We start from the raw sequence: 26255 nt of genomic DNA on the forward strand, positions 1-26255 counted from the left end.
ATAAAATAAAACAAAATAAAAATAACATTTATGGAAAATGAACCATCCTGCACTCATTTTTGTCCAGGCAAATGCTCTCTGAAATTTGAATGTCCCCTTGCTTTAATGAAACTGACTGTACATGATGTAAACTAAAGGCTACTGGCTACTGGCTTTCTTGAAATGGCCTGCCTGCTCTAACTTCCTGTTTCAATAGGAAATTGGTTAATGCAGCAAACGCACCAGTGTTAATAAAACCATTTCATGAGGAAGGATGAAATATGAATGGCTGTAGCGAGGGAAAAAGCCTAAATATCATTAGCAATCACACACCGAGATGTGAGTAAGGTTGAATACTGTAATAATGAGAAACAAGGCCTGTGACATTTGTTTCTTACAAAGTGTCAGTTTAAAGGCCTCTACCCTGGTCCGGGCCCCTGGCCTTACCTCTGTACTGTTTTAACAGGGATCAAACCATATTAGGACGTGTATGCTAAAGTAAACAATAACATAGTTGCAATGAGATGGAAATTTTTCAGCTAATGGTGTTTGTCATTCCTGTTTTCAGTCCTGGACTTAATTTCTTTGCTTCTTTCTCTTTTTTTCCCCCATGTCTTCTTTCTTTTTTTCCCCCTCCCCCGAGCTTGGGAGGGCAATGTTTATGAATAACAACTAAAGCGGCCAGTCCACGACCTGGTGCAAAACACACGGTAAACAGATCTGCTTTTAACGTGCCTGTTCACTTTATTTGTTTGATATGTTGAATTACCTTTCAGTCTACAGTAAGAAAAAAAAAAGTAAAATGCATGCTATTTTGTCCATATAATAACATTAATTGAAGGTATATTTCAGTATTATACAGTATTTTAGCCCAAAAGATTACATATTACAGCCCAGAAAAAGTTTGAAAGAGAAGGATTTAAAAAAGACATTTCTTCACTCAAAGCAAGGTCTTTTTTGTTGCTGTTGTTGTTTTTTACTGTTTGCAGACCTCCCTGAATTATAAAGCATTTCAAATCAAAATCAAAATCTTTCTACAATCTCAATCTTACATTGCAATCCCACAACCTCAACAAGATAAAATATTATTTGAATATTTCATTAAAAAACTTATACTTATAAAATCAAATATTATATTTTATACTATATTATACTCAAAAGTTAATATTATATTAGCATCACTTCCATATTTGATATATGAACAGTCAGTCAAAAACCTTTACCTTTCTACAGTTTTCAGTTTATTATTTTGAACCAAATAAATCAATGAATTTTGAATCAGTTCAGAAATTTTTAAGACACCCTGAAAATTTGAACCAAGTTTGGAAAAAAGCTAACTTAAAGCACCATTAAAACAGTGCTTAGGTAGGACCTTTGTATAAATCATTAACCAAAGCAATGTTTTTTTTGTTGTTGTTGTTGTTTTCAATTTATTGCATAAACAGTAATTTTTGCAATTCCATTTGGTGCCAAAATCGACGCAGAAATTACACATTTCACCTTTAACAAAGTCCAATGTCAAACTCTTATTACAGAGTTTAAAAGCCACAACAAATCTTCAGCTAACCAGTGTAGGCGTATCTCCTTTCCTCCCCACAACACAAATACATTCCCCCTCTCTCTGTCTGTCTCTCTCTCTCTCTCTTTCTCACACACACACACACACACACACACACACACACACACACACACACACACACACACACACACACACACACACCTTTAAAATGCAAGCCGTTTATTTACTTAATGTTAAAGCTATTCCATTAAGCAGGCAGGCCCAGGTGCTCCATCCCTAAAAGGGATTTTAGTTCCTCAAATAAATACCACGGCAAGGCACTGCCAAAATTATATTGACCGTAAATATACCAAATGTCAGATAGAGAACAATAAACATCAACCTATGTGAGTCATTATGGGCATATACTTTAAATTTCAGTGAACGCTGGGTGCTTATGATGATTTATGAACATGATTTGATCATTGTAAGGTATATTTTTTAAGGAAGGCAAACTAAGACTAAGCCCATATTGTATTGCTTACTGTACCTGCTTATGTTCAACAATGTGCTAATGATTTCACTTTCATCTAACCAAAATGAGTTCAACTGTGTGGTTTGCATTGCTAGTACAAGACTAGACTAGAGGGAAAAAAACACAACCTTAGTTAAGAAAAAAAAGAAGCAAATGCATTCATTTGATGATGGAAGCACCATCTATAATCATTGTTCAATTTGACCCAATTAAAATATGGTCATCTCTTTTCAGTTGGATGAAGAAATTGAAAAGTGATGCCAAAAAACAAGAAAGAAAAACAGAGTATGTCTTCAGATAAAAAGAAGACAAACTGAACTTTGTGATATATTTGACAAACACTCTCACACACACTCCTCGCAGCGCGTTTTTGTGGACAGATTTCCCTTTCATCTCTCTGAAGACAACTCCTCTGACAGAAGTCGAGACTGCTGCCTGCCTGACTGCCATCACTTCCATTCAGTACAAAGATTCTGTCACGAAAACTCACTCCGACACGGTGGCAGACCAACTATATCAAAGCCTTTCCTCCTCTAAGAGACCAGAATTCATTAAGTTATCAATACCAAGACAAATATAATGGAGTTGTAATTGTCATTTTCTAATAAGCATTTAGAGAAATGCCTCTTTCTACACTTTTTTAGTTAATAAACAGCATCTATTTTTTTTTTCAAGTCAGTATAGGCACAAAACTGTACAAAATAGCCTAATACCTTTGCCTTTTTCAGATTTTCAGTTTACTGTTTTAAGCCAAATAAATCAACAAATTTTGAATCAGTTTAGAAATTTTTAGCAGACACCTAACTTAAAGCACCGTAAAAGTAATCCAAAAGGACCTTTGCATAAATCAACAGCTAAATATATTTAATATATGTCATTGTGAAATCAGTTACCTTTCTATACAAAGCAGTGTGCATTACATTAACTGCACACAGAAAAGAAAAAAAAAAAGTTAAATATGTTAGATAAAATGCTGTTTATCATAAAAATAATCTAGAAGGAAAAGAAGCTAGTTTAAAAAAAAATATCATGGTAATTTGGATCTGTTCCACCTCTGAGATTTTGTCCTTTTTGACTGTTTCCAATCATACAAAATTATAATTTGTTGAATTTATATTCAAGATATGGCCAACATTTATTCAACAGTACCAAAAAAAACAAAAAAAAACAAACAAAAAAAAAAGATAAAAAAAGTATGTTTTGGATACCATGGCAATACCAATATTTATAATTATTGTAATTGTCCATACAGTATTTTTAAGGTATTATCATTAAACACTTCCACACTACAGGAAAATGCTGACACTTTCATGTTAAAAAAAAGAAGCTAGCGCTAATTCTTTCATTTCAGATGTTACTGCTCTAAAAAATTCTTTTTATTACAGCAGAGTTATAAACCTCTCTGGAGTTATGCACATGGGCGCATAAACAACTGTGTGACTAGAGTAAGCATTTAACTTTCTCCATAGCAATCTCCCCCGTGTGGCGCTTTAGCCATGCTGGCTTGTTTATTATGTTCATAGATTTGGCAGAAAAAGAGATTTAAGTGAACTCCTACGAATCGGAAGCACTTGTAAATGCATAGAAACACACTCAGCTGTAGAAACAGGGGAATTAAGGGCTTACCAAATGCTAATGCTAATACAAAGCAATTTTCAACCTGATGCTGATACAAAGCATTAATATTTTTTTTTTTTTTTGTAGTAAGCAATAAAATGTACTCTGAAGAGCTATTACATGGACCCTAATCCACCCCTGCGCCCTAAAATGCAATATACAACTTTTCATTTAGTGTTACCTCAGTATTTCCATCTTTGTGGTTGCCTTAAAACGAGAAGATGAGGCAAATAAAGTAAATAATCAAGTGTATGATCTTCAGAGGCATTCCAATTTAGCCCTTGGCAGGCGGCACACAGCATGCAAATATCATATTTTCCCCTGCTGTTTAGCTCTCTGAAAATGTACTCAGAGTTTAAGTGGATATACACATACTTTAACTTATGGAAGTGTGGTTGAGTGGGGATAGGACTATACCAGTCATCCATATAGAAGTAAATGTGTGTTTCTGCCAGGGAGTGGACTGAATTAAACAACTTACAACCATAGGTGTCATGCATACCAAAAGCAAAACTTCTTTGGTAATGTCTTAGGTTTATGCTTAAAGAAGGCAGGAGTAGCTTCTTAAGAAAGTGTATATGGTAAGAAAAACAGAAAGAGAAAACAAACACAGACATAGTGAACTACGTTTGCGTATTTGGGTGTGTGTGAATGTGTCTGGTAGCATGAGCTCATGGGAAAGGATGGGAAGTCCCCTCCTTGTCCACCATAATGTCAGAGATAGAACACAGACACACAAACTCAAACCCTCTCACACTCTGTGCCTTAATACTACAAGTGTATGGAGTCAAAATAATGGCGTATATATACGCAAAAAAATAAAGTTTTGCAAACGAAAATTAAAGCATTGAGGAAAATAATTTTGCTTTTTGCCATGAAAAATATGTATTGCAAAATCATTGCTTTCGCGCGGTATCATTTATGTTTTGCAATTCTTTATTTTTATTTGCAAAAAGCAAAATTATTTTCCTCAATACTTTAATTTTCGTTTGAAAAGCTTTATTTTCTTTTGCAAAACGTAATTTTTTTTGCGTATATATATGGCATTATTTTGACTCCATACACGTGAGCACCCCTACTTCACTTCTATGGTTTGCTCCAGTCTCCATGTTAGGTGCTTAGGGTTGTTCCATTCTGGAGCAGACAGGGTGGGAAACCTGTTTGGAAACCAAATATCTTTTCATACCAATTATTGTTTGGTCCAACTAATAACAATTTTTTTCTAGTTGTTATACCTGGATTATTTAAAAAGTACTATTAGTAATTGACAATGACTGTTTTAAATATGTTGATTTCTCAGCAACTCGACAGGTATTGATGAAAGCCAAAACCGAGAAACAGATTAGAAACAAAGGGAATAAAAGACCTGTGCAGCTAGGCAAATAAGCCGTCCTGTTTAGCGGTAAACTTTGATAAAAATAAACGACCTCTCCTTTTCTCTCAACCTTGAGAAAAGCATACAAACACAAGAGCTGCAACAAACCAAGTGATTCATTAAGCTAGATATAGAATAATAGCACAAGTCCTGCCCCCTCTAGTCCGTCAACAAACACACGCATGCACACGTGCATCCACACACATACACAGCTCCACTGGAGTCTAATAACTAATCATGTGTTTACCTTCTCCAAGGACTTGCTTATTTGCGGCCGTCTTCAGTTCCAGCGCTTCGTTTAACCTCCCTGCCCTGCAGAGACAACAAGAACAGAGAAAAAGCTGTAGATATTAAATTACTGCAGCTGTCACAAACCATCAGTCATCTGTGTGCGTACAAAATGACATTAAAAGTAAACAATTTCGGAAAGCTATTTTGATGATGCAGAAAAACGAATGAGGACTCAATTGTGGACATACCGAATAAGTACATCATTTACTAAACAGAACTTGAGAGAACAGAAAAAAATGCACTTTTATCCACAGCATCACTAAACAACTGTTAACAACAATACAGAAATGTGCGATTCATCATCCTTATTAAGCCATTTCATTTTCAGAGTTAAACTTTACCTTTATATGAAAACACACGAGAGTTTACAATAAATCTGCTGCTAAAACTGGATTACGTACCAAAACAAGTAACATAACAGATCACAACAATACTATTTTTTGGACATATACACTACAGTTTAAAAGTTTGGGGTCAGGTAAGATTTTTCAATATTTTAATATATTTTCTATATTTTAATTATTTTAAATTGTAATTTATTCCTGTGATGGCAAAGAGAAATTTTCATCATTACTCCAATCTTCAGGGTCACACGACACTTTTTTTTTTTTTTTCAGGATTCTTTGATGAATAGAAAGCATTTATTTGAAATAGAAATCTTTTGAAAAAGTATCTTTTTTTGGACATGGTGTGTCACAGTACTACCATTAAGTATTGGACACGTACCATGGTAATACCATGGTATTCTTGGAAGTACCATGGAGTGTAACATAAAAACCATAATACATGAATTTCAGTTTCAAAGTATTTATTATGTATTCATAGTATTATCTGCCACAATGCCTTTTTATAAAGTACCTCCTCCTAAAAGACAGCTAGGCAAACAGTTCACAAGCTCGCATTTACAGTCTCAATATACGCTAAGAGCATATTCTCATGCTAGACTATTAAGAAAGATACTATAGGCCAGCATCCCTTTGCCATTTGAATAAAAGCATGAAAGCTTAGCCGAACGTGAAAAAAATATGCAGTTTACATTTGGCAGTCAAAACAGTGGCTGGCCGTTCGAGCAGAGTGCTTCTGTTTATCTCAGGTAAAGTGAGCGCAGATAAAACACACTGGTGCCACTTGTACATGTACCTGCATCAATTATCTGTTAAACGCCCTTGTTAAGGTGGGTGGTCAGCATTTACAGCAACTAAAAACACCAGCTTCCACAAGGACCGTATGCGTTTTCCGCGTATCTTGTGCTGATTCCAATTCATTAGACTTCAATTAACACGTCATCACTGCTTTTATGAATCAATAGCTCTTGGTGACAGGTGACATATTTTTCAGTTTAAAAAGCTAAACATCATTTATTCAAAACACCTGCTAAGGTCTCAGGTGCTAAATGAGTTTACTGAAATGCCTAATGCTCATTTAGACAAATGTTCTCTCGTCCTAATGACGAAAATGTTTTGCATTGAGAATGGGGTGGGGGGGGGGGGTGAGAAAGACGCACAACAGCAGTTACCTTTCAGTTTTTAGCACCGTAATGTGTTGCTAAATCTATAACAGTCCAGACTGAATGCATGATGTTGGAGGTAATGCTGGTGTTTTATGCAGCGGGGTGGTGGAGGCCCGGGGAGTGAATAAATACGCTCATGCTGCTACACCCAGCTGGAGAAGGAAAAGAACCAGCCTTCTGTTGCTCAGGGAACTTGCTGGGATGATCGGCTTCATGGGAGTGTTATGAAGGATACACGGCAACTAGAGAGACAACTAAATGAGCACATGGGCTAAATACTGTCTGAAGATGATAGCAAAGAAACAACTTTAAGTTCTTATGTAAAGGTGTATCTTTAACTATGGGCAATTTTGGACCTAATTAACTCACTTTTCAAATTCACTAGTTCGTCTAACAATGTCCAACAGTGTCCAAAAGTTGTTTATGTATACTAAATACACATAATTACATATTTTGACACTTTTTGTATAATTGCTCCAAAGTGATTTTTTACCTGAATTTTTCTGTTTTCTTCAGAGATCATATATACTACTTTTTAAAAGTTTGGTGTTTGGTTTTTTAAAAAACTATTTCTATTTTAATATATTTAAAAATGTAATTTACTCCTGTGATGGAAAAGCTGAATTTTTAGCAGCCTTTACTACATAAAACCAATAATTTCTTAAAAAGTACTAATTTCTCAAAAGCATTCATTTCTTAAAATGCAATTGAAACATAGTAAAAAAAAAAGTTCTTATGTGACCTTAATATAACAAAAATATAAAAATGATTAAAATATAATAATTTCAATTAAATATTAAGGTAATTGTGTTTGACCTAGAATCGTAAACATTTGCATGGCCGATAAAAACTTTGGTCATAGATAACAATGATGGCTAGAAATTATATCATGCACATGAATATCAACAATCTCATTTGTAAAACCAGACCTGAAGAGGACTTCTGCAAAATGTTGTTCTTATTCGACTGCATTTACATTGTACATGCTGTCGAATCACACACTCCAACCGTTTCCTGGCTAAAACCAAGCCAATCCTAACAGAAAAGGCCCTGGTGGTCATTATGAACGCCTCTTCAGTCCATCTAATGGACCATCTCTTTCCTCACTTCACCAAAAACACAAGAGCACATGAATATTTACCACCAAGCAAAGCCATTCCATTAATCGGTTTGCGAATACTTAAATAGCATATCTGTGGCTACTTCTGCGGTGGGGTCATAAATGAACATTCCTGCTTCATTAGCATATTAATTTATGCAGAGATTGAGTGCAGCTCATAGGCTGTGACCAGCTCCTCTTCTCCCTATTGGTCAAGGAAGCAAATTTATCCAGTGTCAAGCATTCTGACAAGCACTGCTCAGAAATATTGTACAATGGTGTTGTAAACTATTAGAGAGACAGTTCACTAAAAAAGTACAATAAAAAAGAAAAGAAAATCTGAAGAACATTCATGTTTCTCTTTCGTATTAAATGAAAACATACAGTGACTGTAAAACATAAAAAGAACAAAAATCACCATAAAAGTAGTCTATTAGTATACTTAAGATTGATTTATTTTAACTGTACATAATATTTCCATCCATTTTAGTAATTTTATTTATTTCTACATATCCAAAGCTGTATGACTTTATAAGACTTGCAATACTGCAAGCAAATCATACGGACCCGCAGTCAAAAAAAAGGGTAAAATAAAAGAGTGAATATTCTTCAAAATGTCTAGGTGAACTTTTCTAGGTAAACTTCTATAAAATTAAAATGTATGTTGAAAAAAAAAAAAGGAAAATAAAAACAACAACTAAAACTGCTGAACTAAAAAAGGACACTTGCATTAGAAAAGGAGAAATCAGAAAAAGAAAAACAGCGAATGAGAGACCAAGCAGTGGACAGACTGTGATATCTATATTGAGTCCATTTATGTTTGTTTTTAGGGTGTGCACATGATTTTCCAAGTCACTGTCTGTGCTCTGAAATACAGGAAAATTGCATGACTCACTCTGAGACAAATGCAGCTGTTTACAAAGGCCTGACAAAAAGGTGACTGAACTGAGGTCTCTCTCTCTTTCTCTCCTACTCACTCTCTCACCAGAGCTTAATTCATTTAATCTATTCCCAAAAACCTGAAAGTCATTTTTGTAATTCACTTACAAGCAGGCTTCACCCATTGTTTCGCACATCCACGTTCATGTAAACAATGGCGGTTTCCGACATGCAAACAGACACAAAACCTAATTTATCTGGGCTTCTGCGTGGGTCACTTGAGCTTCTGGAGGCCGAGTGAGTCTGTACATAGTCTGCTGAATGTCAGGCTGTCTGAGTCTAGATATTTTTTCGGACCTGCACTCACGTTGTGCTGAGCTAAGAACAAAGTACACAGAGTACACACACACATAGCTTTCACAGTCTTAATACCAAGGCAGCGGTATTTCGTTCCTATCCCAAAACAAACAAGGCAGTGCATTTCTTTACACTATTTAAATGTTAACCGGCAAGAGCGCAGGCTGAATAGAGCATTCTTTCACTCTGGATACCAGAAATGGCCCAGCCAGACTTTCAAAACACATTCTAATGAAATCATCCAAAAGATAAATAAAAAGCTGCACTTGTTTTCTTTTCTGAACTCACCTCCCCCTCTTCTTTCTTTTCCTTTTTTTGTAATTGGATTATACTTTTTTGAGAGCAGACCAGCGCCATGAGAGCATGGAACTACTGTAGAGCGATTTCTCATTCTCACTTCCTCTGACATGATAATTATACAGCTAAGGACTAAGATTATGAGGGTTAACACAGGTCTTACACTAAAACTGAGGGTTTTAACCCAGTTATGCAATGTTATCTTTATGAGCAGTGAAATATTATCATTTTATTAATGACCAACACCAATATTGATATCTAGTGGCTAGGGTTAGCAATTTAATATAATCATAGCAAATATGATGTACACAAAATTGTACTTATGTTCCATGATGTATACTCAATTTGAAAACAGAAAATTCTACATGTGCATTATACATTGATGACTGATATTACACTACACATAGTAAATAAGATATATACAAAATATATATACAAAACAGTAAATAAAAGAAAATTAAATATACAAAATGCAAAATAAATAAATAAATAAAAATAAGAAATAAAAGGATTACATTTTAAAAAGCTAATAAAATGTGCATTATCCATTCACAAATATTTCAGTAGACATGGCCAAATATCTGACGGTTAATCTGTCTTGCTGATATATATAGACTACCATTAAAAAGTTTGAGAGAAACTAATATTTTATTATTTCATTTCTCTCATTTTTTATATATATATATATATATATATATATATATATATATCTATATATATATATATATATATATATATATATATATATATATATATATATATTCAGCAAGGATAAAATAAATGCTGTTCTTATGAACTTTTCTATTCATTAAAAAAAACTGAAAAAATGTCACTGTTCTGACAAAAAAAAAAAGGCAGCACTACTGCTTTAAACATTGATAATAAGAAAAAATGTTTCTGCAAATTGGCATATATGATTTCTGACGTATCATGTGAGATAGATTGATAGATAGATATATAGATTGAGAGATAGATAAATAGACAGACAGACAGACAGACAGACAGACAGATAGACAGATAGATAGATAGATAACATTACACATACTTCTTTTTTATCATATCATACAATTTTATGGTTAATGTCTATGTATGATCTCAACCATGCTTTAACATCTACTCTGACATCATATTTCCTCTTTCTTCCCACCAATCACCTTCTTTTTCTCTAGATCTCTCTCTTTTTCTCATCTGTTATCTTCTCTCCTTTGACCTCAGATCCTGTGCACTATTAATACCAATAACCCACAAATTCCATTTCCCTGTTCAGAGACAGAGTAAAAGTAAGCTTAGTGAGTGAGGAAAGAGCAACATCTCTCAATACAGATTCACTTCTCCTTTTGAGGCAGAGATCTAATTGGACAGTAGAGAGTGGAGGCAGATACCGGGTGGTTTGCTCAGAAAGAGAGAGCGAGAGAGTGAGAACGAGGGGGATCCGAAGTGCACAGTCAGAAATGTAAGCGTTTTAGACAGTATTTTTAGCCCAGCGAGCAAGGGGGAGAATAGATGCATCGCTTAAAATCTGTGAACACTTACCCATGAACATAACCCAGTGCTCCACAAGCCAAATCCAAACAATTCCAGCGTCCCACACTTTGATCTGCACTATTACAAAAGTCCTCTCTTCAGCAGCTGCCTCTTTATCAAGTAGTAAGTGAGGTGCGAGCAGTGTGCAACCAGCAGCCTTGCCCTGTTCGCGCTCTCTGACTCGCACACACATGCACTCTCGTCTCGGGGGCTGGAGGTATGTGGTCTAAACACAACAAAAGCCTGAGTCGAAGATTGAATATGCAGGAAGAGGGCCTCCGTTTGCATAAACACAAACACTCAACAAATGAAGGGCTGGCACCGATTGCACCACTGCCTGCTGGGAAATGCATACCGATCCTGTTCTGACCCTGGAATACTTTAATCTAACTACAGCTGAGAAGACATGGACTACACTGGAGATAAACTACAAATGTTTTGTTTGATACATACATACATACATATATATATATATATACTATATACATATATATATATATATATATATATATATATACATAATACATACATATATATATACACATACACTATACATACGTATATATATATATATATATATATATATACACATATATATATATATATATATATATATATACACACATATATATATATATATATATATATATATATATATATATATATATATATATATATATATATATATATATATATATATATATATATATACACACACATATATATATATATAATGCTTTGCACTATACACATTTAAATTCAAACAATATATTGATAATCATGATGATGATGATTTTGTTTGATTTTTTTGATGATTTGTCATTAACATTAATTTGTTCTGGCTGATTTGCATCTGATGTTTCCACTTGTCTTACATACTTCATTTTATTTGTAAAACTAAGGAATGAAAACAACTTTTGACAAACAGGGTGTAGGTGGAGGTGAAAAGGTCTAGGTCAGTCTAGTTCAATAATGTGGTGCTTTACTTCTTGCAACTCTCCCTTTCTCTCTCTCGCTCTTAAAGAGGCTGTTGAGGGATGTAATGTCACATGATCGATGGTAAGCTGAGCAATCACGACTCATTCCTACAAAGAATCCCGAGCCTGACACTCATTCATAAACACACTCACATGCGTGACTTTAACAACTCACTTAAAGAAAAAAAGAGCAGAGAGTGAGAAACTTTCGGGGAGAGAGATGGAGAAAGATGTGGAGAGAAAAAGGGGAAGGAAACAAGACTGATGGATGAGGTGAGTGAGAAAGGAAAAGAAAGAGGGAGCACAGACAGAACCTCCAGAAAATAAACAGGGTGTCTTGTATCAAAAGCGAGAGGGACACACAAGCATTCCATTGTTCAAGCCAATTATCAGAGGCAAATAATAACAGCAGATGGATCCGCCAAGGCCAAAAAAACGAGTGAGTGAGAAGTGGAGAGCTGCAGAACAGATGATGAAACGCGAGAGAGGAGGAGGAGGAGGAGGAGGGGTCAGAATTCCCAGTCCTAAAGCCTCACACACCAGATGTGGACTTGTAGGGATGGTGCACAAACACAAACTTTCACCACGACCTTGCTGCTCAAACACATGATTTAAAGAAAATAAATATTCCATTTTATTTTTTTAAATTATTTAGTTTTTTGATATTTTGGTTTCACAGACAACAGCAGAGAGAGAGGCCAAGAATGGAATCAGGACATGATCAGAATTCAAACCTGCTTTTCTCTCACACTGTAAGCACCAATAAACACCAACACCAATAAAAAAAGAGACATAAAAACATATTAATGAGATGGTGATTTAAAGATATTATTGTGATGTTGAAAAACAACAACAACAACAACTAAAACACACTATTATTATTATTATTATTATTATTATTATTATTATTAATAATACATTATTATATTACATTGCATTACATTATGATTTGCACCAGAAACTTAGATTCAAAACAACAACAAATAATAATTATTATTATTATTTAATAGTGTTTAAAATACTACTACTATTATTGTTATTATTATCACTAGACATTTAGCTTCACACAAGAACAAAATATTATTATATAAAATACAATAACAACTACATTAACAATTCACAATAAACAACAATGTGTATATACATTGTGTTTTTTATGTTAGGTTTCTGTTTTTAATTTGTTTTTTATTAGTGATTTCTGTTTTTTATTTGTTTTGTATTACTAAAAGCAAGTTTTTTGGAGATTTTAAAATTCTATAAAGCATTATAGTTATAAAAGTATTATTATTATTATTATTATGTAGGACCACAACTGGGACTCCATTAGCAACAAGGCTAAATTTAAACAGTATGTACTAACAGTTTGAAAGAATAGTTATTCGAATTACACTAATTGTAATTTGCTTATTACACAAAAGCTGCTCATGAGATTTTAGTTATTTTGTTCAATCGAAACTGCATTATTGTATTGCATCAAAGTTGTTTCTGCTTTGAGCTACTGAGTAAAGGCTATGTGTTATGTTGAGAGCATTTCTCTGTTTTGTTTTCTGGGGTGTATTTTATTAGCAGCAGAGCTACAGGGAAGAGCATCTGAAGCGAGAGGAACCGGCAACTCAATATGCTGAAGGATGTGTCATATCGCTGCTCAACTGACAGCCCAAGTGTGTGCGTACAGGGAGGGAGGGGGCCTTTTTCAGCCTAAAACAAAACGCATCCTCAATGTGCCCCTGTCAAGGGTGGGAGATGTCTTCAGATAGTGGCACAAAAGATCAACCATTCCTTTTCAGCCAAGAGAAAAGAAAGAAAGTTTTCGTTTCATTAACTCAAGACTAAAGCGTAATTATCTCCCTATGGGCCGCAATCACCAAAAGAAGGATAATAGAACTGAAAGCACTTTCCACTCCACTCATCTAAGCGGTTCTTTTCTTCTCTCGCTTTTTTTTCCACTTGTTTTTTTTTTTCTCCACCCTCAGATGAGATTAACCAATCGAATAATGGCAACAGATTGCGGGGGCAAGAGGAAAATACAACTTTCAGAATGGTGTCTGTTTGAGAGCTTTAAAGATCCGCCGTTATCTGGCTTAGTGTTCTTCTGCTTGTCAGAGAAATGGTTTCCTTTCCTTTCGTCTGGCATCTCTTTTCCTCTTTATCTCTTTCTCTCTCTCTCTTGCTGACTTTGGAACGGGGTGGAGGAATAACAGGGTGAGGGAGGTTAGCCACTAAGTTGCCCTGGTTCTGACTAAAATGAGCAATTTCACAAATTTTAGATTTAGATAAAACACAAACATTTATAAGTATATTTTTATAAATATATTTAGAAGTATATATTTTTCTCAATTACTAGCAAGCTGCTACTTAAAGGTGCTTGCAGCACTAACCCTAAGATAAGTCCCTCAAGGATTTGCAGTTAGAAACATAGAGCAGGCCCTGGATTTAACTAGCTTATGAAAATAATTGCCATTAGCACAACTTGGAAATGGTTAGGAGCACCTAGCTATGACAGGAGGAGAAACACCTCTCACTTCTGGAATGGAGAAGACAAAGAAATAGTGCGAGAAAAAAAGAAATTGGCAGGCCAAGCAACTGTTTTGTGTACTGACACAGAGGTCAAGTTAATTAGACTATTGTCATTTTAATCAGGACAGCTTCTCGGTCAGCCTTCCCTCAAAGAGCGAGTGTGCGTGTGCAAGTCGACGCCATGCTCAGGGCCTCTGCTCGGTGTGTGCGTGCCGGTTCTATGAACTCGCTTCGTTAATGAGCAACGCCACAGAAACAAAGCCCCCGAAGGACCACCGGGGGGAACTCCTCACCCTTCTCTCTGCTCACTTCTCTGTTCATTTGAAAATAATTTAAATATCAAATATTTAAAATCATTTGCTTCTCCCTGGCTATCCGCTATTGAATGGCAAGTTGCCTTTATTAAGTTCATAAACTGACATTAAAATTCAGAACTATCATTACAAGTGACTATATTTATTACAGCAACTATCATTTCGGTCCGAACCATGGATTGTTTTCAGATAAATATGAATATTTAATTTTGACAAGACATTGTTATGCAAAAATATCCATGAGAGTTGCCGCACCATACATACATAAATCCCATCCAAACAGTCAGAGAAACTGGAAGTTTAATTTACACTGAAAGTTTATTGTACACTGAAAATGTACACGACTTAAAAATTAAGTTGACTTTGAGTTAAAGACATGTTGCATAGACTAACTGATCATATAAATTTTTACAGTGTACAATAACTTATAATCCCACTGAATTCTGATTTGGTTATGGTGCACATAGTAAGTAAACATTAAATGTTAACAACAAGGCAAAACCTTCAAATGGCTGAACATCCTATATCAAGAGCGAGATCTCAGAACAACTCAGACATTAACTGAGCATTGCTTTAGGCTGATTGCTTGCTTTGAATACGCTTCACTTTGAATATGGTTTTGTTTATCTCCACTAATCCACTGTGTATCATATGGGTGACATGATGTCATCTGACGTTCATATGTAAAGAAAAATAAGTTGGCAACTCTCTTTGTGGCCATTAAGTACAAATTAAACTTCCAAATTATTTGTGCCTGCAGTCATGTCAGAAACATAAATCATATGATGGAAATAAAGGAGCCAATGTTACGAAATTTTTACATTTTACATTTGACATATACCTGTCAAAACTGTAAACAAGTTGCAAAAGTTTCATTTGGTCACATCATACTCTCTCTAACTTAGTAACACCTAGTTGCTATAAACTGCTAAAAACACACATTTATGAAATCATTACTCATATTCCCTTGAGTTGCAGACTCCTTACTTGATTTAGGCCTTATTCTGTCCAACATGTTGCACAATTTGCATTTAGCTGGAAAAATAATTCCCTCATTTATTTCTTATACTCGAGATGAAAAACAGACTAATGGCTCTATCTTAATTTGGAATTTTCTTGCCATTTTTCATCTTGAAGATAGTTCATAGTTTTATCACTCACCATGAATATTTCAGGCAGAGTTCATATTAATTTGATCAGATATTAATTTAAAAAATCAATTATTCAACAAAAGCAATGATCTTTGGAGATGATGGGAGATTTTTAAAGCAGCTTTAAATAATCAATCCAGATCCACGCCTTTGCTCATTATTGGTTTATTAGTTTTACAAAACAAAAACAGCATGTTTAAGTCATAAATCATACAGTAACCACCATGGAAACTGTTGTAAAACCAGTTAATATACACTAAGGTCACACGATCAGCACAATCAAATTTGTTGACTGGCTGTGACACACTGCACCTCTATTGGGGATTATCATGGCTTACATGAATAAAGTAGACCCTAATTTCAATGGCATTCTCCTCCCCACTGGACACTGTCTTTAGGGTAGATTAATCTTCTTCTACAGTCTTTAACAGGCTAAAACACTATGATTATTGCTTATCGTGTGGGTTGGGGATGTTCTAAACCCCTAAATCTACATACTGAACTTCATTGCATAACTCATCCTGACCAATGTGCTATGGCTATGATACATACACTCAAATCATGAGGCTATTGCATATCAAATTGATCAAACTTACAACAGACAAAACACATGGCTCGGATTCAATCGTCACCATGGTGAAATTTTCAGGAATTTTGAAATTCTTTTGAAAACCTACTTTTGCGAACTAGTCCTAGGTTTTTCACTCAGTTGGAACCAAACCAGTGCAGAAAGATTTTCTGGTGTGTAAATATCAATAACTATATATATATATATATATATATATATATATATATATATATATATAATATATATATATATATATATATAGTTATATATAACTATATATAACTATATATATATATATTATATATATATATATATATATATAAGCTTAACTTTTGACTCACCATCACAAAAGGACGGCAAAACATTTGAAAGGAGCAGGGCCACATTTACTAAAACGGCTATAAGGTATCTTTGACAAACTCAGAACACTTACGTATGTAAGAACTCAATCTGAGGTCATACAAAAACAAAAAAAACTAATCACAGAGCTTGGCCACTTGGTGGCGCTATAAGAGGGGAAAAATATATAAAAAACAGCAATAACTACGCAATCATTTGTCTGATCAACATGAAAATTTGTATGCTATGTCTTTGCCCAAAGTGCCACAAGTTTCTATAAGGAAACATTTATGTTTCATTATAAACATGCCCCCCATTGGCCAATAAAGTTTCAGACAAGGTTAATGAAGGCTGATTGAAATTAAACTAAATTAAATATTAAATTTATGCATTTAGCAGATGCTTTTACCCAAAGCGACTTACAGTGCATTCAGGCTATCAATTTTTACCTATCATGTGTTCCCGGGGAATCGAACCCCCAACCTTGCGCTTGATAATGCAATGCTCTACCACTTGAGCTACAGGAGCACTGAAATGAAACACAGTGCCTGTTTGACTAATGGCCATAGAGGTTAAGATGAGAAATTTGAAAGAAATCAGCCACTGTGGGGAGATGATATATATATAGTTTTTTTTTTCTAAATTTAATATAAATATAAATTATTAATTTCTGATTTTTCTACCAAATTCTACGTAATTATATAAATATAATTACAGCTGATATTCGCTACAGATGTTTTAAATTTTTCTGATAATCTTTAACTGTGTTTAACCCTGTCACATGTTCAGGCGGTCTATTTTTTCCAGTCTTTCTACATCTCATGCCTCTTAACCCCCTCTATTTCTCCTGCTTGTCTGTCTGTCCCATCCCCACTACATTCTGTCTCGTCTCTATCTCTCCCACTAAATCACCACTTGATGTTTCTTAATTTATTCCACTCTTTCTCTCCCTTCTCCCCCTCTCTTTCCCTCCCACTCACGGACACACACTCTTGCATACACAGCGAGAAGGGGGGTGGTGTGTTTTCCTTGGGTGAAACGTACTTTACTGTGTGAGAGAGGAGACTTTAAATAAACATCTGCACAGCATGGTCACAATAGAGTCTTTTGTGTTGAAATGTGGAGAGAAATTCTGATGTTTTAAGGGCAATTTTCAGCTCAGCAGTGAGGTGGACTCAACATGAGAACTCTCAAACTGGTTTGTCAAAAATGATAATTCTGTCTTCATTTAGTAACACTTGTGTCATTGCAAACATGTGTGACATTCTTTTTGCTGCAGAACACTATAGGAGTAAGTCTGTGCTGGTCGGAGCTGCCCATGCAAGTGCATTGCAAGAACTTTCAAGCTTTGAAAAAGAACGCAAAAGCACTATAAGCATCACAAAAGTTGTGCATAGAGTATGACCAATGAGCTATTATTTGTGTGATAAACTGAACATTTAACCAATTAACCCGTATTGAGTCCTTGTGTTTAAAGCTACAAATTACATTGATTTGTGAACAAATCATTAATAGCTTCAAAAGATCTAAATGAATCATTTATTTATAAATCAGATATTGCTACTTTCTCTTATGAATGCACAAAGGAAATCTAGACAGGATGTCAAGATTTTCAGTGAATAATGACTGAAATGCTGACATTTTATGGTGCTTCAGCAAAATTTTTGACTCTTAAACACACCATTGTAGTTGCATGAAAAAGAGCATGGAAACAGTCCTCAAAATATTTTTCCTTTAAATTCTAATTGCAGCTGAAGCAAAATCCCACAAAGTAAAAAAAAAAAAAATATATATATATATATATATATATATATATAAATTTGTTAAATAACAAAATTAAACTTATACAAAAATGCTTCTATAACCACTCTCCACTGCTTTAAAGCATAAGCCAATATTTTTCCATTAAAAAACTTACCAGTATGCATATGTAGACTCAGCGCTTCGACACCTTTATCTCCCACAATTCTGGGAAAAGGTTGTATCTGTTTCTGCTTCCTGATGGTCAGTGTTCGCTCTTTGTTCCAACACACTCTACACCAACAAATAACATTCCATGCATAGTAATGCCTGCAATTTTTTTGGGATCTGTATTTGAATATTTAAATACGTCACTTTAGATCTAGATATATGGCAGCAATTTCCATATGAGTATGAAACAGGTACACACACTACATGATAGCGGTTTGTCATTTTTTCCCTACCTGACAAAGATCAATCAGATATATACCAAACACTCACATTGCAATCACTGTAACATAATTTTTTAGAAACACAGGGTCACCGAACTACCACAATAAGTGTCCAAAGTCTGAATTAAGTGTTGTGGCTATAAGGATCAAAACAGCCGCCCACACTAGCATTTAACCAAATTGGATGTGTTGATAATATTACATTTACATATAACATAACTGCACAGCTCTGAGCGATTACAGTCGAAAACCAGCCTGGAGACACACATGAACTAAGCACAGGTTGCTTACAAGAGCACCTGGGAAAGAAATCTCACACATGGGTCAACATTGCAGGGTCAAACTAGCAGTTAAAGTTGGCAAATAGATTCTAGGCTCATTATCCCATCCAACTTGGCCTTTAAACACCCTCATCGGGTCAACAAGAACAACGTATTCCAGTTGTTCTCCTTGGTTATGCAAGGCCATGCTATTTGCTTAAAAAGATGGACAGATTATGCTGGAAGGATCGTAATCCTGAGGCCAAGCATGCCGGCTAGCGTTTGTTACTTTGTGTGGCTGGAGAAAAAAAAAGGCAAGCTGGATTTTCAGACTTTGAGAAGGACAAGATGAGAGATGCTTTGATCTTTTGACTTTGAGAGGGAGATACTGACTCGGTGCTGTCTATCTGTCTCTAAAGAAAAAAATATGACTGAATATCTTACAAAAATGTCAAGAATAAGTGTGAACATGATGAACATATTTTTTAGGAACAGGCAGTGAAAAGATACGGCCCTTCAAATGTGCCACAAAAAAGAAAGAAATAAGAAAGAAAGAAAGAAAGAAAGAAAGAAATAAGAAAGAAAGAAAGAATTATTTCTCGTGTTCTACCATATTGTGTATTTAAAGTGACAAAAAAAACATCTTTAGAGATTCTTAAAATATTTATATTTTAATAATACATGCATATATTTTTATATAAGGTAATTTTAATCATTATTAATTAATATTACTACACATTATTATTCTGTTATCACAATTATTATTATAATAATTAATATTATTACACACGTGTGTGTGTTTGTTAGAAAAAAGTGTGTGTGTGTGTGTGTGTGTATATGTACATTTTTCAAACTTTAATTATATATAAAATAATATATTTTTTTTGTATATATATTCAAAGTTAAGAAAAAAACTTTTAAAAAATCTAGTATTTAATATTAGTATTTAGTTTTTTTATTTAATATGTATGTACATTTATTATACATTTTTGTATAATGAAAATATAAATACTAAATACTATATATATATATATATATATATATATATATATATATATATATATATATATATATATATATATATATATTCAAAGAGACAGCCACCACCATTTATAGAAACTGATCCAAAGAAACATCCCTCATGTTTAGTTGGCAAGGAGAAAAGCAGCCAGATCTTTAAAAGAGAACACAGCTCTGAATATGACTGGGCCAGAAAAGAAAAAGATAAACAGAAAAATGGAAGGGGGAGGGTAATGGCACTGAGGCAGGATGATATGGCAGGGTTTGGCAGAGGCCTATAGGATGCCAGAGAAGGTGTCACTAATCTCCACATGACCCAAAGGGAGAGACAGCGAGAAAGAGAGAGAAACTGTCAGCTTTTTTAGATTCAGGGTGCTGTGACTCATCTGTTGCTTGTCACATTGGGTTTGGAGCGTCCATGAGGCAGCCATGACCCCGAGCGGCACCCGTGTCCTCCGTCTGTGTATTTACAAACAGAGACAGGGCACAAACAGGCTGAGGTGAGTCGCTTTGGCAGAGCTGTGTGAAGCAGGGGCGTATAACACCACCGAGCAGAGGGAGAGGGGGGAGGACAGATAGGATTGACCCTTATGTCACCATTCTGGACAATATGACATTGCCAATGTGTGTGTATGAAAAACTGGATCTGGAGATTTAAAGTTAAAAATTACTAAAAGATGAGGCATGCCTAAAATTCAATAAAATTATTAATTGATGTTAATTAAATGCAATATTTGAACCATGAAAAAAGTGATTTCAGCTTGAATGAGTAATCTGAACCACTTTGCTAATGATGCAACTGATCAAAAGCGACAGTAAAGACATTTATAATGCTGCAAAAAATATCCAATTCAAACAAACTTTTAAACTTTCTCAAAGAACTCTGATCACGGTTTCCACAAAAATACTAAGCAGCACAACTGTTTTCAACACTGATAATAACAATAAGAAATGTTTCTTTAACAGCAATTCAGCATATTACAATTATTTCTAAAGGATCACGTGACACTGAAAACTGCTGAAAATTGAGCTTTGCCATAACAGGAATAAATTACACTTTAAAATATATTAAATTAAAATTGTTGTTTTAAAATGTAATAATTCACAATATGAATGTTTTTTACTCTATTCTTGATCAAATAAATACAGCCTTGTTGAACAATAGAGACTTATTTTAAAAACGGTTTAACGGTTCCTTACCTACTCCAAACTTTTAAACGGCTGTGTAAATGACTACAACAAAAACTGAGAAAAATAATACTCTGTACATGTGAAACCTAAGTTACGTTGGTAGCACAAACCACAGTGTGCAAGTCCAAATATCAGCTCAGTTTCTTTTTTGTAAGGTTGTTCGCGTGATCTTTTAAAGAAATGGCTTTCCGAGCACAGTTTTCTTTCCTGTGCTGAGATATTTCTTATTTACACAGGAAGTTGGGGGCGGAACATAACGAAGCGATCCATTTTTAAAATGGCCAATAGTTTTTAAAAGTCTGCTTTGTCTACTTTTAGGAGTACATTGGTACATGGATGACCTCAAACCAACAAATATGGACAAAATCCACAAAACTCAAAAATTATTCAGGCAACAGGCATCAAACCTAAAATCACATAAAACATCGCAATTCTGACCAGACTGTTCACATACTGAAAAATCAGATTTACCCCGTCCAATATTTTACAGTTCAAATATCACTAAGCAAGGAAACAAAAAAGATTTGGGCCACATTTAGTCATGGTGTGATCACAACTCAAAGGTCTTATTGAACAGTCAACAGACCTGCACAGTTTAATTATTAAATGTCATATTCTGCACAAGTGTGAAAGACTACAGTCTAAGGCATCACAATCAAGATATTAAAAAACTGAGGTAGAAAAGCTCTTAAAGGTGTCGACTAATGTAACTAATGGATTGTATTAAAGTAACACAGTGCGTCTTAAGATCTTTTCTAACCTAAATAATTAGTCAATATTGAAAAGGTTAAATTCAACAGCGAGGAGAGCTTACATGTCCACATGTGGAGTCATAAATGTAGTCCTCTCATTAGTCATAACCCATCTGCAACATGTAAGTAGCAATTATGAGTCTCAAAAGTGCTTTTAAAGAAAGTGGGCAAGACTTTAAGCAAAGACCCTCTTCAATAACTCTTGTCATAGCTGCCTTGCTGGCCACTTTAAAACCGGACCCTGCAAAGTACACTTTAATGTACAAGCTTGAATCCACCTGCTTTCGCTTTCGGTTATGGTCGTAAATCTGAATAACTAAATAATAACCTGCACTTAAACATATTTGGAATGCTTTTCAAATCGTCTCGCCAAAAGTTTGGACTTTCATAAGTGCTACATTTCTGTAAAATGCCCCGAAAAAATCAATATTCAAGAGGAAATAATCATACATTTTGGGTTCATTTGCATGCAGTGTGAAAGATTAATGCATTTAAACTCATCTAAAAGTTTGTCAGAAGAGTGTGTTGTTTTGTTTATGTTTAATTAATGTTGCTAACATGGAGATGAGCTAATGTCACCATATTGACTTTCAAATCTGTGATCTCTGAACTAACGTGAAATTGTGTAGTTGGAAAATGACAAGAGATTGATTTCCATAAGTCTCATAAGCACAACTGACTATGTAAATAGGGCTGATTTCTTTATGGGGGTGGGGGAAAATAGCTTGGCACTCCATTTACATTATCAAATGACACAATTTACATTCATGTTTTCCATCTACTATCAATCTGTAACGTACACAGTTTTGCAAGCGGGTGTAACTGTTAGAAGCACTTCTTTAAAACGTTGCCTGGCCGTGCTGGTAGGAATACAGACTTTATAGGAGCTCCATTAAACTCACAATGCAATACACTATATGCAAAAAAAAAAAAAAACATACTTAAAAAACGTTATTCACATCCAACATTGATGACAGAGATGAGACATTAAGAAACACTCAAAATATACGTGGGTTAATGTTTGTTGAGCACCTGTTGAGTTTGTTTGAGAATCAATATCCTAATAAGCACTAATATGGCATATCATGTGCCGCAAAGGATTGCTTTTTATGACTGAAGGTCATGAATATACCGTATATGAATGTTTACTGTAAGCAACAGGATCCAAACACAGACTGGCACTGTGACGTGGGCAGTGTCATGGTTTGTTTCACACAGGAAGTGAAGGGTGCAAGGGACATGGTCAAAAATGACACTAATCAAACTGTGTACAGCATTAGAATTGAGATTAGCTAGAACGGACCTTATGAACATGCTGATAGCATGCCGAAAGCCATCTAAACTATGAACAAATTCCAACAGACGTGTTTTGAAAGTGTCTGGGCAGTTAATTTACACTTACAAATAAGGAATGTAATTGCATTAGACACAAAATAAGTGCTAATGATTCAAAACAGCAAACTAATTAATTCATAATTAAACCAAGTGGCATTTACTGTATTTAAATAAATAAACAAACAATGTGGATTTATTCTAGCTAAATAAATAAATATTAAACAAAATACAATTTATTCTAAATAAATAAAATTAATTAAACCATGTGGAATGTGTTATAAACAAACAAACAAACAAACCACATGGCATTTGCTTTAAATAAATAAATAAAACATTTAACCAAGTGTCATTTAAATAAATAATTACAAATTTCATAAAATGTTTTGCTGGGCTTTAAATTATAAGCAACAGATTTGCTGTTTACAGACTAAAAAGAGTAAACTAGAGTAAACTACCACACACACGCTAAATTCGCATATGCATGAACTGAATGGATAACAAACAATGTAACTTGAGGTGAACTGACTTTATACTGTATATCCACTTAAAATGAATTTGGGACCAACTGGTTAAAAGTAATTATAAGAATGGCTTAAAAATGCAGTTTTGAGAAATGGTCTAGCATCATTTGCTTGCAAATTCCACTTGGTTTAATATTTAGTTATCTATTGCAAAGAAATTAATTCAAAAGCCTGGCTAGAGTGTCCAAATGCTTTTTTAAGCACACACATACACAATTAAAACTGTGAGACGTACCGTTCAGCATCCACAGGGCTGGACCACTGCACTCTCCTGCCTGCAGGACAGACAGCAGGTAGAAAGATTGGTGGAAGAGAAGGCAGATAGAAAGGAGAGAAGGACAGACAGGGGAAAACATCAGTGAGAAATGAGGAAATCTACTGAAACTTTAAATCATCAGAGACTGGTGCTCCACATCCAGTTCCCAAAAAAACTGATGTGGATTTTGTGCTAATTATCCAGCCAATATTGTGATAGCTTTATCTCCAGACAAATCAAATGGAGTTTTCTTTTCAGAGAAGAACAAGGTAACGAGGGAGGGAACATAGAGAGAGGTCACTTTGAAACAACTGTTCATTACCCGCTTCTGTCAAGTTTATTTTCACTCCGCGTTTAAATAATCTCGCGATACATTTTTAGCATCTTAAAAGGGCAAAATTCCCTTGATTAAACAAATAATAGCACATTCAAGAAAACTGTAATTGGATTCAAATCGATTCAAGCAGATGCTCTAATTGCATTTAAACACTCTTCCTCCCTAACCCTGGATTCACAGCTTCTTAATTACTGGCCCTCTCCACGCAAATCCCTCCGGCGGAGAGGTGGAAAAATAAAAATAGTTCGAGATTTACAGCACATTGTTAAACTGACCTATAAACTTTTTTATTCAATATTAATGAAGGCTCAGTGGAGGCGGGGGGGTGAGGTGTTGAGGGAGTGCTACTAAACTCAGATTAGCCCAATCCCCCCCAGACTCCAATCCTGTCACTCATCTTCACCGACTTTCTCCCTCCCGTCCATCTCTCGCCTTTTTGCCGCTGAGAGGAGGGAGAGGCAAAAATGTGTTTCCTAAAAGAGGTGGAAAAGGCACATCCTGATTAGAAGAACGACGGCCTGCTTGGCCAGCGCAGCCGCTGCTGGTGTCTTTCTTGCAGAGGCAGCAAAAGATGCACGTGCCAACTCAAACAGGGCTTTCTTTCACACCGAGGGCCGGCGTGTGTGTGTGTGTGCGTGCTTGCGCGCCCGTGGTGGCCTTCCTGAGGGCACGCTGCAGCTGGAGCTCTCTGAATAAAGGTAACGGGCGAAAAGTCTACGCTACTGTAAACTCTCCACCCTCCCCCCATCTTTCACCAGGACGTTCCGAATCAAAAGAAGAAACAACCCCACCTAAAAAAACACGCACATTGTTTTTTTCGCTGCAAAGCCTTCCCACGACTTACAAAGGAAAAGTTTGCAAAGAGAGCAAGTGCTCCCTTTATTCCAGGGCCTGTGATCATGCCAAACAAAATGCCAGGAGAGAAAGTGACATTCAGTGTTGGCTAAAAAAAAAAAAAAAAAAAAAAAAAAAACAGCAGTTTGAAAGTGATTAGATTCTTTATTTCATTGTTCTGAGCCTGACACCAGAGAGGAAACCAGAACAATCCATTCAACCATGTTTTCCTTTTTTTCCTTCCTCTTTTTTGCTCTCTGAATTTAGAAACACTAATTAGTTTTGCTCTCATAAACCCAACCTGAAAATGGCCAATTAGATAGTGTGAAGTAAGAGACGTGCTGAAGAAACAAGTGCTTGAAGGGAGAAAAAAAAAAGGACTAAACCTCATCATCCTTCAATTACAGCTTCGCATGCACCGCAATGAAAGAGAAGAATAACATTTCACACTTTCCGTGCAGAACATATGCCGGTTTGGCGTTCAGTCGTTTCATGGGAAAAGGCTACATGGACCTACTGCAACATAATGGTGTTATGTAAATGAAACACGATAAAGCTTCATCTGTATTGGTTGTTATTTGAGTCTCTTGGGGTGTATTGAGGTCACCACGCTAACTGAACCACCTGGCTAACCACAGCAGCAGCTGGGCTTTACCGTAGCGACCAACCTGACCAACGCGTTCCCCTAAACCACCTGCATTAATCTGATATAGCAATTCCCCGTTTCAAG

General features: G+C 35.2%; 1 protein-coding gene across 1 annotated transcript in view; it reads right to left on the minus strand.

The window, feature by feature from the left end:
- Positions 1 to 26255, minus strand: part of LOC109097866 (forkhead box protein P1-B-like) — a 189980-nt gene that overhangs the window by 119051 nt on the left and 44674 nt on the right. The window contains exons 4-5 of the mRNA XM_042758744.1: positions 24334 to 24373; positions 5252 to 5316 (exon numbers count right to left, since the gene is read on the minus strand). The gene's annotated coding sequence lies outside the window, so the exon portion shown is untranslated. The remainder of the gene's footprint in view (positions 1 to 5251; positions 5317 to 24333; positions 24374 to 26255) is intronic.

The sequence above is a fragment of the Cyprinus carpio genome, chromosome A6 (genome assembly GCF_018340385.1).
Source record: "Cyprinus carpio isolate SPL01 chromosome A6, ASM1834038v1, whole genome shotgun sequence".
In the NCBI taxonomy this organism is placed as follows: Eukaryota; Metazoa; Chordata; class Actinopteri; order Cypriniformes; family Cyprinidae; genus Cyprinus; species Cyprinus carpio.